The sequence below is a fragment of the Hippichthys cyanospilos genome, chromosome 11, assembly GCF_059441005.1.
Source record: "Hippichthys cyanospilos isolate Australia breed blue-spotted pipefish chromosome 11, RoL_Hcya_1.0, whole genome shotgun sequence".
In the NCBI taxonomy this organism is placed as follows: Eukaryota; Metazoa; Chordata; class Actinopteri; order Syngnathiformes; family Syngnathidae; genus Hippichthys; species Hippichthys cyanospilos.
In genome coordinates this window covers 13,642,543-13,655,243 of record NC_142379.1, presented here as the reverse complement: position 1 = coordinate 13,655,243, position 12,701 = coordinate 13,642,543, and the positions used below count along the sequence as shown (strand labels likewise).

The 12,701-nt window shown below is 35.8% G+C and overlaps 1 long non-coding RNA gene across 1 annotated transcript; it reads right to left on the bottom strand.

Moving 5' to 3' along the window:
• Positions 1-2,033: 2,033 nt before the first annotated feature.
• On the bottom strand, positions 2,034-11,926 carry LOC148416049 (uncharacterized). Its single transcript, XR_015867207.1, has 2 exons — positions 11,680-11,926; positions 2,034-2,198 (listed from the first exon to the last, which is right to left on the bottom strand). It is a non-coding gene; the product is annotated as an uncharacterized LOC148416049 (long non-coding RNA).
• Between the last annotated feature and the right edge of the window lie 775 nt (positions 11,927-12,701).

Here is a 12,701-nt window from a genome sequence, read left to right as displayed (position 1 = left end):
CAATTAGTCGAGCCCTGACTTCAAATCAAACATTGTGAGGTCACATTTAGTTGTTTTGCTAGGCAAATGGAATCAAGTACAAAATGAAGCAAAGTCCGCCTGCAGTGAAAATGCTTATAAATCCAGCTTTAAAACTTTGTTCCCCCAATTCATTTGATTACGTATTTTTTTAAAATAATTTTCAATTCAAATTCATAATGTGTATTTTTAATAATTACAGAAACCTATTTAATTTCTTTACATATATATAGTTTCAATGATTTATTCTCTAGAAGAGGAGTAAAAAGCTCATTCACGTTCTTATGACACTGAAGTAACCATAAGTACACATCCTTCAGTACTGGGAGAAGTGTTAGGAATGGATTTTTTTAGGCACCAGATCTGCTTGTCACACTTTATTCTTCCCAAATAAAGGGTCAGGTGTGTTTTATCACTCATTAACTAGTCAAGCCTATTGTATTTATATGTGTTATTTATATGTATGTATATTGCCAACTTTAGCAAAACAATGGGAACATAGAATAGAATAGAATAGAATAGAATAGAATAGAATAGAATAGAATAGAATAGAATAGAATAGATGCGTTTTTTTGCCATAGTTTAGCAAGTATACAACGAAATTAGGTGGTCCAAGTGGGGCATATTAAATACATAGGCGTAAGTAGGATAAATATTTTTGAATAACATAAATGTCGGAACTCTAGCTAGAGCTTTGCTGAACAAAAAGTACTCATTTTTTTTACTCAAATTATTCGATTGCTATTGTATATAACTGGCAGTAAAAGAATTATTTGATTTTACTTTTGTCAGGCTGTATTTTCTCACTTTCAGATGATTGAAAGAGGCAAAATAGCATTTCTACTTTTACCAGTGCCTTTTATACAAGTATTTGCTTATCCACTAAAATGCAGGATTCACTTTTTCAACCTGTGTCTTTTTGAAGCATTGACAAAACCTTTTGCCACTTCACTAAAGCTTTTTTTCAACAGCAGATGTCGCTAGTGAAACAGACATGTTTACCTTTCGCCAGCCATTTCATCATTCTGCCAAGTGGAACAGTTTAACTGTAGATACCTTATATGGCCAGTAGATGACAATGTTCCCCACCAGTTTATTACCTGAGTGCATTGTATTGAACATATTGTAATGTGTAATCCATTGATTCCCAACCACATTGTGCTGTGAGAGACCGTCAAAGATAAAACACATTCACTTATTTTGTCATAGGGTTGGTTTTCATAAATGAAAAATGCATATTTGTTTGTTGTCTATCTTATGTATTCACTCTTGAGTAAACTGAGAGAAATGTCGTAAGGATTTGTGGTTACGGATCACTGTCCTTATCAATTAATGTGGAGCACTAACATGGTGTCTATTTTTGTGCACAGAGTAAAAGAGAACCTGATCCAGTTATACAGTAAATAGATTTCAGACAATGACAGACGGCACCAAATGTTGTCTACTTTGTATTTCATTTATTAAAGTAACACATTTTTAGTTTTTGATATACAATATGAGTCAACATGCACATGTGCATGTAACAAACACTACTTTACTCACCTGCGTCATAAACAACAACAACTAAAACTATATATACTGTAGTTCTTGGTTCGCCCTAGAAATTTACTTATTTACTTATGTGACCCATTTAGTTATTTTCTTCTTCATGTTACATTTTTTGATTGGTGACCTATGAATTGAAAAAAAATGAGTAGCAATTATAATAGAGCTCTCCTTAAAAGGCAACGACACTGCAGTCAGTATTCCTACATCCCCTAGGCTTGCAAAAAAAGGCTGTTGGATCCTCTTCTCAGACACAATGGGGATTTATCAGGCTGAGAGGACTGTCAGAAAGTGAGAGGAGCAGCCTTGCTAGTCTCCTTAAAGCTAGTAGTTGCTGATGCTTAAATTGCGTTAACTTGACCAGATAACACAATGATCCGATGAATCCACTTTATGAATAAAGGTAATGCGGATATGGTTATAGGGTGTAGGGAGAGATGCTGCATGTTAAAACAGATATAAAATGCACACAAGTTCAACACAAATTTATATTCTGTACCTTATAGTTTTAATTACTGACATACAACAGTAAAATGATGATGGCATTTGAGTAGGCTTGGATGCTTTGTGAAGACATGGACCGCTGCTGTTGGTGTTCTTCCCATTCTCATCTTCTTCTGCATGTAAAGCATTACCTGTGAGGGGAACAGAACATTTGCTTTGAGCACATTTGATCACTGAATGAAAGATGAATAATTAATAATTGGCTGCTTAGTACTGCAATTTTGGAGTTATTAATTTATTTACTTATTTTTTACACATACACCACCTGATGCATACAAACATTTTGAAAAATTACATTGGGTTGTTTTCATTGACTGTATATATACTGTATATATATATATATATATATATATATATATATATATATATATATATATATATATATATATATATATATATATATATATATATATATATATATATATATATATATATATATATATATATATATATATATATATATATATATATATATATATATATATATATATATATATATATATAAATGTACAACATTTGAAGCAGATTAACACAGGACATCTTTTTTTACCGAAGAGTTAATATTAATTCTTTACATTTATTAATTTAAGTTTCTAATCTAATGTGACCCGCAATCCATTTCAGAGCTTGATTCCAGTTTCAGGTTTTCCTGAGTGTAGTCCTGCTTTAGTTCAACTTTCCATGTCTGCGTCCCCACATTGCGTTATTTGCTTCGTATTGGGTTTCTTTTTAATTCATGCTAATCGTAGAACTTTATATTAAAGCATGTTAACAAACCCAAAAATAAAGTTTCATTTGGAGAAAAATGTATTATTAGGAAAATGATTTAAAAACACCTGAATATGTTATTCATTTAAAAGTGTTTTGTATCGGTATAATGTCACAAGTATTTATTTGGTATTGCTTGGTATTGCTCAATACCAAAATCTTAAGTATTGCACAGCCCTACATTGTACCTCTGTTCTGGCAAGCCACCGAATATGTTGCAATCCAAGCTGCTTTTATGGAAAGACAATAAAGCAGTTATTTTAAACGCTATCCTCGAGTGTTGAATTGTCCATTAAGTAGTACTAGTAGTCTCTTTGTCTGCTACAGTATGACAATTCATCATACTAGTAGAACAATTAGGGCACATGCCACAGTATTAAAATAGAGCTATGCAATACTTAAGATTTTAGTATCGATCACTACAGGTAAATGTTGGTGCCGGTATAGCCTATTCTGATATCAAGTACTGTACTTTTAGGTTTATAAAATGTCATGGTATTTTAAACAATTTATCCTAAAAAATAGTGTTTTTCAAATTAAACATAATTCAAGTCAAGTTCTTAAGCATGCCGTAATATACCTAAATATCATAAAAAAAAAAAAAAAAATATATATATATATATATATATATATATATATATATATATATATATATATATATATATATATATATATATATATATATATATATATATGTGGGAGGGCAGACTATGGGAGGGTATTAGAATTAAAGCAGGATATTTCTGCCGCCTTCCTGCTAAATAAATCAACAACAACAGGAGCAGCATTCATCTTTTCATTCTAATCTCCTCGCTGGAATGCACTTTTCCCTCTCACACACAAACACAAATTAAATGTGCTAACCACGAACAAATGTTCCAGAAAGCAAATATTCAATAATCAACACAACACAAAACTTGCCCAAAAAACGTTATACTGTAAAATGCAATACAATACTGTGTATGCAAACTCCATATTAATACACCAACGAATATTACTCACGTACATGTCAATGAATGAAAACACTGTCTATACTTAATAATACGCTACAATTGTGACTGATAATGTTCCCGATATGCTCACAGTTACATAGATTAACAAACTAGCACGTTTTAATGCTTTGTCCATATTCTCACTTGAAACAGTACATTTTCTATGAATTAAAATTTAATTATTGTGAAAGAAACAAACATGCCACTCGTTTTATTATTCTGGCTTGAAAAGCAGACACAAGTAGATGGTTCTTTGCACATCTATAGATTGAAGCAGAAATCATTTTAATGGGATCAAATTGAATCGTTGTGAATTGAACATCATTTTATATTGAAAATTGTTTCTGACTCGAGTCGGGGACTCAAATATAGGAATCAGAACAAATCATGAGACAGTCAAAGATTCTCAGCACTATAATTAATTAAATAAATGTAGTGGTTCGATACTACATCTTGGGTATCCATATAATAGCAATATCAAGTTGTATCGATTCTATCAATACTTGAATCGATCTGCAATACTGGAAGACACAAGTGGAAAAAAACAACACTAGTAGGGTATGGTTGTTCTACCAGTGAAACAAGACTACTAGTCTCCACTCAGCTGTCAATTTACTAGGAAAGTACATGGGCAATTCAGCATGATTTGGAATAATTGCTCAAATAATTTGCCATATGTGCTCGTTATTACATTTTAAGGTAGACTTCTGTTTGCTTCTTCTCAAACTCATCCATCTTTCTCTCTGCAACAATTTCCTTCATCACACCACTGCAAGCTTCCTTCCCCCAGGATGAAAAGTTGACCCTGTGGCCAGTATTGCCTGGTACTGGGACTGCCTACCAAGCTGAATAGGACCACAGTATCGGGCACTCAGGCTGTGTGTGCCTGTGCCTGTGTGTGTGTGTGTGTGTGGTCACGGCGTGGGGATTAGGTGTGTGTGAGTGATTGAGGGTGACAGCGGCCCTAGCATTAGGGGCCCTGTGGCAGATTTCGAAGGCCTGTTTTAGACACACTAAGCTGGATTTGCCCCGCAGCAGTGTGTCAGCAGTGATGCAGCCTGCCGGGACCTCCAACAGAACACACATGCATAAAAGCGCATACACGTAGCACTTTGTCACCTGTGACCTCAGCTATTTCTGTGTCGCGACTACTTTCATGCATCTCTTCACCGATGATCAAAAATGTCCTCAAATTTGTTTTTACGTATTTCCATTGAAAGCAAAACATAACTAATTTGGCGATAGAAACACAACAATGATTAGCAAGCACATTTAGTGTGCTGTGGGACATCTGAAAATGACTATTTATTTATTACAGATTACGCAGCTTTATCTCTGTGCCAGTGACATGTAGTAACAGGCAGGACATTTACATTGTCTTCCACAAGATGGCAGAAGGTATGTAAATAAAATGTGTATCCATTTTTATGGCATTTTTGTTTGGTGGTATGATGTATGTTTTCCAATCTAAAATATACACCCAGACTTTATTAATTTTGGGGAATGTTACTTTTAACTAGTCCTTGTCAAATAGTGGTGCGGGCCTCCCTTTTTAATGTGATTCCAGGAAGAGCTACCCCAGGGAACAATCTTTGCTGTGTGAAGTGTAGTTTCACTTCCACGGCACCAGGTGGTGCAATGGTGCTCCCATTGTGAAGTGAGGAGTAACAAACTTTTCAAATTGTTGTCAACAACATATTGTTTTGCGAAATTCTATCAATGAGTCATGTAATTTCGAAAAAAAAAGCTTAATGGTTTATGCCTTTTTCTTCAGATTAAAATGATTAAAATATTGAGGGTCCAGTATGTGTTCATGTTCTAGATCGAATTACATTTATTATTATTTTTTTTTTGTTTTTTTTGTTTTTTTTATATATTTTTTTTTCCAGCAGCAAGCAGTTAAGTTGGTCAAAAACTTTTCTAGTTTATAAGAATTGACTTAAAAAAAAATTCAGGCACTTTGATGTACTTGAAGTCAATCTTTTCTCTTTCATACTAACCTGTAACTTGTATAAGCCCTGTAAAATAAAATTAACAGTTTTTGAAAGCTGGTCTATATTGCTTTTTTTATTTGTTAGCCCTTTAGGTGCCAGATTTTTAAAAACAATTTTAAACATGTTTTTGTATCACTTAAAGGTTGTAGCTTGATAATGTTGGAGATAAAGGCACACAGTGGAACCATTGCTTGGGGCAATTTTGCTCCTTTGGCGCTTAAAGCATTAATGTAAAAAAATATATATACATAATAATAAATAATACGTTTTAGTGAAATTTTGATTTGCAAATGGGTCCATTTAGCTGGAAATAACACCAAAAAGTAGGGAAATGTAAAGAAATGTAAAAAACACTTTATTTTGTTACGTATTTTGGTAAAACATGGACAGCATTGTGAGCTGATGGTCAACATGTCTGCCTCACAGTGAAGATGTCTAGAAGTTCGAATTTTGGCTGTAGTTCTTCCGTGTAATTGGTTGTTTTGTTTATATGTACTGACCTCTTTCTGGTTAAAGGTTAGAAGGCATACCTCCAGTTCTACTGTAACCAGCGTTGCCACAATTACCTTGAAAAAAATAACTTACTTTACTGATTACTTGCTTGAAAAAGTAACTTAGGTACTTTACTAATTAATTGCTTTAAAAAGGTAAGTACGTTGTAAGTATTTTCAATAGTTACACTTCGTAGATACTGAACACCTGCTTATCATTAAAAAGACACCCAATTTTACGAATTGCAATAGTGTTTTTGAGTGAGTTTGTCTTTATTAAAAATAAAATAACAACAGGTATTTGCAAGGTAAATGCAAATACGGTAAATGGCAACAATAGAGTCAACACTGCTGCTTAAATAAAATGCAAAAATGTATGAATGTGTAAATAATGATTCAGTAAACATAAATATTAATATATTTTTTAACAAATTAACTTAAATATGGAATTACTTTTAAAGTTGCCATAACTGCTTAAACTAATATTTCACAGAATTTCTGAACCATACATTAGACATACTTATCAACTAATGTTGTCATGGTGCCAAACGAAGGCTGCTACTCGGCTTATGTGATGACAGCTCAATCTATCTCGAATGGTGTTGAATACAAGTTACCGTTTATAGGACGCACCCATACATTTGAGCTTCATTTTTGGAAAAAAAGTGTGTCTTATATTTGTGAAATTACTGTAAGTGTAAAATTTGAATATACCCATATATCACTCTTTCGTAGAATTAAGCCAAAATTTGTGAAAATGCATCATAGATTAGAATGATGGAAGATAAAACACACCTAATGTCAAAAACTGTCAATACCCTTTGTAGTCACCAAGATCCCTGAGAATTGTGTACAAGGTATTTTCATCAAAATTGCCCAATAAGCTTTATCAAATACTTTCCATCCATCCATCCATCCATCCATCCATCCATCCATCCATCCAACCATCCATCCATCCATCCATCCATCCATCCATCCATCCATCCTTTACCAACTGACCTTCAGGTGAGAGGTAACAACCCCCAAATATTCCTGCTTTCTGAGCTTCTATGACAATGTAAGCAAATCTACTTGGAACATTTTTGAGAAATGTCAAATTTAACCATTCTGTAGAGAACCCATTCACTTTTAGTTAGCAAACGCTCCCGTTAATGTTTGTTTTCACCCAGCAGTTTCCGATGGTTTGCCTCTTTCTAACATCATTTTTTTTCAAATGAAAATGCAGAATTTTTAAAAATGCTAACGTTATTGGCAATTCTTTACCATTTTGTCTTTACCATTTTGTCGTAAAGAAGTGCTCAAATCATTGTTTTATACTGTGCTAAATTGTGATTGCAAGACAACTTTGTCCAAACACATGAAGATGTCCGATCATGTATATTCCTGGCGGATTCGTTCACCTTAGTGTGTGGCGTATGCATGTGTGAGTGCTTGCCCCTAGATCTCTCTTACAGCCCGTCCATTGTCAAGTGATTGTGAATGTTGAGCAAGACCCGACCCACCGGCGGGTACTAATCAGACGCATTCCTTGGGATTAAACGGCCAATTAACAATAAGAGAGCCATTGTTGCCTTGTCTCCTTTTGCGTCACAGTTAAAGGGTTTTGTGAGCTTGGCCTACGTGTTGCAGTGAGTGTGTGTTTGACTAATTGAGTGGAGAGGAATGTTTTTGGTGTACAAAGTGCTTTTCATATAAAAACTGCAATTATTACACCAACGTTTTAATTTATTTTCCTCATTCATCATGCATGATATGGCCTGAGAAAGATACAACGTATATGGATGAAAGAGACTTGCACGCTTATTCTTACATCTTGATTAAATGTACCTACAAATGTAATACGTATATTTGACATACTAAAGAATTGATGTAAGTGAATGTGTGTGTTGCAATATTCTTCACACTACATACTAATCCGGCTAAATTCACTGCCCCTTTTCATACATGTGCATAATCATGCAAATAATAAGATGAACATTGTTCAAACTGTATTGTGTTTAGATTTGTGTGGTGCTCTCTTTTTGCCATGTGTCTATGCAGTGTGCGTGTGTGTGCGTGTGTGCAGCTTGAGTGTATGCATCAGTGTGGCACGTGTCGGAGTGAGGCTGGGGATTAGTGAAGCTCAAGGCCTGTTGCTCCACTTCCATGATTACTACTGCTGTCTACTGCCATATGGGATGATGGGGGTGCAGGTGGAAGTGGATGTACCAGCTACATGGCACCATGCTACGCCCACTTCAACTCAATGCACCCAGAACTACCTGCAATTATTGCAGCCACGCCAGCAGATACCATAAATACAGCCACAATACATCCCGATGTGTGTGTGTGTTTATGTTTGTGTGTGCTAACCAGATGCCTACTCTGTCGCACATAATTTAGATGACAGTATATTTTTTACCTAATGCATGGAAGGATAGATAATGCAACCACCACATACTGTACACTGCTGCACAACTAATATAATATGATGGAATTATGTGGTTTTTTTTATTGCCTACTTAAATATTTGCTCGATTATGGAATGTAATCTGCTTGGGGAACTGAAAAGAATGAGAATTTCATTTTGTGGTATTACCATGCATATGACAATATAAATCTTTTGAATCCAGAATCTTTTTACCTAAAACTCAAAATGATAACATGGTTTCGCTTGCTGACGTTCCACTCATGTTTAAACAAATAGATTTTTGATTATGTCAACCTTGGCAAGGCACTGTAAATGTTAGATTGTAATGTTAACATTTTTTCAAAATTTCATTGCCGTTGTCGTAAAGGCAAAAATTTTAAGACATTACGAGCATTTACACCTCATGCTGTGGCCAGTGAGTGTGTCTCTCGTCTCAATGTATTAATTTAGAGAGATCTTATTGCAAGTGTATGAGTATGAAGACATGAACAGGTGTTGCTCACTAAAGCCACAGACTGGTCAGGAGGGGGCTAAACGATGTTCACACACACCCGCACACACATTGACCCCCACCTGCTGCTGTCTACAGTGGATTAAGGGTCTGTCTACCCCCAGCAGGCAGCAGGACACGCACATGCACACAACAGGGGGGCTGTTGTCTGAAATTGATCAAAATGTTACGTTCACACAATTGGAAACTCACAAGCATACAGGACAGCGAAGTTTGAAGAATTTTTACATAATTCATTTATTTATTTATTTGTCTTTATTGTTACCTTTAATCTATTATACATTTATTTATCAGATAATTAACTTGTTGATCTGTTGCCTAATTTACATGGGAACAGTTGAATAAGGTCACTACGACGCTTATTTTTTCCTACTTAAAGCAGCATGTACGTATATAAATGCATTAACTTGACATTTTACCTGATGAATGAACCTGTAATTAACTGACATTCAACCATATATCCATCTACATGAAGCGAACGATTCTACATGCATATTCTGCAGTCCACTCAACCTTTTAAATCGAAGCCTTAATTTGTGCCTCCATCCTTCTTTATGGGCTCACGCACATGTTTCTCGAATGTATAACTCATTAATGTAGCCTGCCGGACCTCCTATAGAATGTAAGATGTGCACAAATGCAAAAGCATGCCCATGTAGACCTTTGTAACCTTTGACTCTGTAACATTACTATTACCCAAATCCTACATACATTGTGGAGCTTGATACAATATGATACCGGCTCCATCCTGAAAGAGACTCTGGTGTTACTGAAGAGCAAACTACAGACTCCGTGCTAGCATGTTATTAGAAAATTGGCTGCAGGAGAAGTCAACTTGAGTTAAATCTTGAGGCGATTGTAATCAAATGTATAGAAAATATCACTGGAGAAAGTAATGGGGGGAGGGTCTGGAGTCCACCCCAGCTGACTAATGTCGGAAAAAAAAGAACTTAGTTCAAATAAAAACATCGTCTTAGTTGTGCATCAATGGCATGGCATCTAGGAGCAAAACACCTTGCTCACGTTATTTCCACAGGGCCTCAAAAACACTGTTGCAGTGTGGTGCTGATGGGCTGAACTAGACATATAAGTGAGATGTTTTGAGAATCGCGCCTGTGAGAAGAATTTAAAAATGCCTTCACCAATGAATGGGATTTGGACTCAGAAAATGAAAATTCACATGCTTAATTCCTTTTACGATGACATAGAATGCATTGAGGTATCTCAAAATTAGATGAAGTTACAGCTATTTGAATGCTGCCAAGTTGATGTGTCTACTTTTGAGAAAAACAACTTTTTAAAATCCTTGCGCACACACTTCAAAATATACACATTGCATTTTTTTTCCTAATTTTGTAAATGCTTTTGAAATAGTAATTATTAGTAAGTTAATTATGAATATTTTTTTTCCTTCAACCCTTCAAATTGTTCAGTGGTCTCAGTTCTATCCATAGATATGACCATGGACTAAATTTATTAACACCCACAAACAACTGAAAACTGGCATGACCTGTCTTTGTAATCTGTTAGGTAGTGATGACACTTTAAGACATATTCCTTAACTACCTCTACTGCCACCTACAGTCTTGAGGTGAAGCACAAGTCAGCAAAGAATTTTCTGTTTGCTGACATAGTTTGACTGCCGCTCAAGGGAAAACTGAGACAACCAAATGTACTATGTACTGTATAATTAAGGAAGGTTTCAGGGAAAGACATTCTTGCATTATCTGTAAAATTGGAAAAATCAATGCATTTTTAAGTTTATATTTTAAAATTAACACATTTTTCCTGAGCTTTAATGTAAACATTGATATAACTAACAGGTGGAGTTGGCCTTGAACTTTGACACCCTTTCTTCAGAGTCTTCGAGTGACCTAAAATGACCACACAAGCCAGAGGAGAACATGCAACCTCCATACAAGAAGACTACAGCCAAAATTTGTATCCCGAATCTTAAACGGTGGAACAAAAGTGCTGCACGCATTGTGATTGAGAGAACATTTGGCTCAGGCTTTGCACAGCCAAATCCTCTCTGTAAGTCTGACTACATAACACACCCCATTTCAAACACTTCAAACAGTTTGAAGGAAGTAGTATAAAAAACACAAGACACCAAATCGTTCTATTGTAGGAAATAACAAAGCGTCATTATGTACCACAGAAAACTCCACCGATGCCCCTCCCATAAGCCCCCTTCCTCATCCCTCTCTCTTATGTCAGCCATGTTTAATCATCAAGCTCTTCTCACTTGCACCCCTCCTTCCCACCACTTCAATTCTGGACCCCACTTCCTCACAATAACAATTGCAAAGCTCAGCCAGGTCCTCACACAACATATGTATGCACTACTTCCTGGAAGTGTCTTTTATCTATCACACACACACACACACTCACAGTCTCACCCACACTCCACTGGCCCTCCCCTCTCCAAATACCACAGTTTTACCTTATCAAAAGTGATCGATCCGGCCAAAAAAGTGCATGTTCCGCTCTGTGTGCTTGTGCAGCCAGTGCTCCATTCTCTCCATCCACCCTTCCTCTGTCAATCTGGCCACAAACCCCTCTTTCCTCCCTTTATCCCGAGGTAAGATACTTACTTTTCAGATAAAGCATATTATGATAAATCGGCTGAACTCTGTGCATGTGTGTGTGTTTATGTGCGGGCGTGTGACTGTCACACACACACACACACACACACACACACACACACTATAATCACACAGTGGATACACAGACATACAAATATTCTGTGGACAATGTGTGTATCGAACATCATGATGTCAGAGGTAACAGCTGGGAAAGTGTGTGAAAGGTTTGTGTGAGTGTGATTTGGTCCTTACAGGTCTGTAATGCTGTTTGGATTCACTGACTAGGAGCAAGCCCAATTTCTCTGAAATTAACACTTCATGCGCCACAATTTTTTCAGCATACAGTATTTTGTTATGATTATTTGAAAAGGTTGTAGTTTGATAATGGTTAGTGATGAAGGCATACTGTGTAAATGTTGCTTGGTGCAATTTTGCTCATGTGGTGCTTTAAGAGTTGAATTACGGTATCAGATAAAAATGTATTGGAACAAATCGTTCTTTTTTTGTTTTGAATTAATGAAGACAATCCATAAGTATTCAGAATGATTGTTGGAGTTGGGATTTTTATTTCTCTTCAATTTACTGAGAAGAAAAACATCGGTTCACTGAAGGACATGTTGTTGCTAATGAAATTGCATGACAGAAATAGTAGAACATATGGGTAAATGTTCTCCAACAAAGTGGAACGGGCGATAAGGTCAACCAGGGGAATAAAAGAGTTTGGAGAAAATGAAAACTAAATGAAAATACAATGGCCTGCATGGCCGCCTCAGGGACGTGGATGCGTGCTTGTTTTGAAAATGGGATGTTTATGAAATACTTAATGTGTGTGTGTGTTTCTGTGCACGCACGCGTGTGTGCGCGCGCCTGTGTGTAAGTA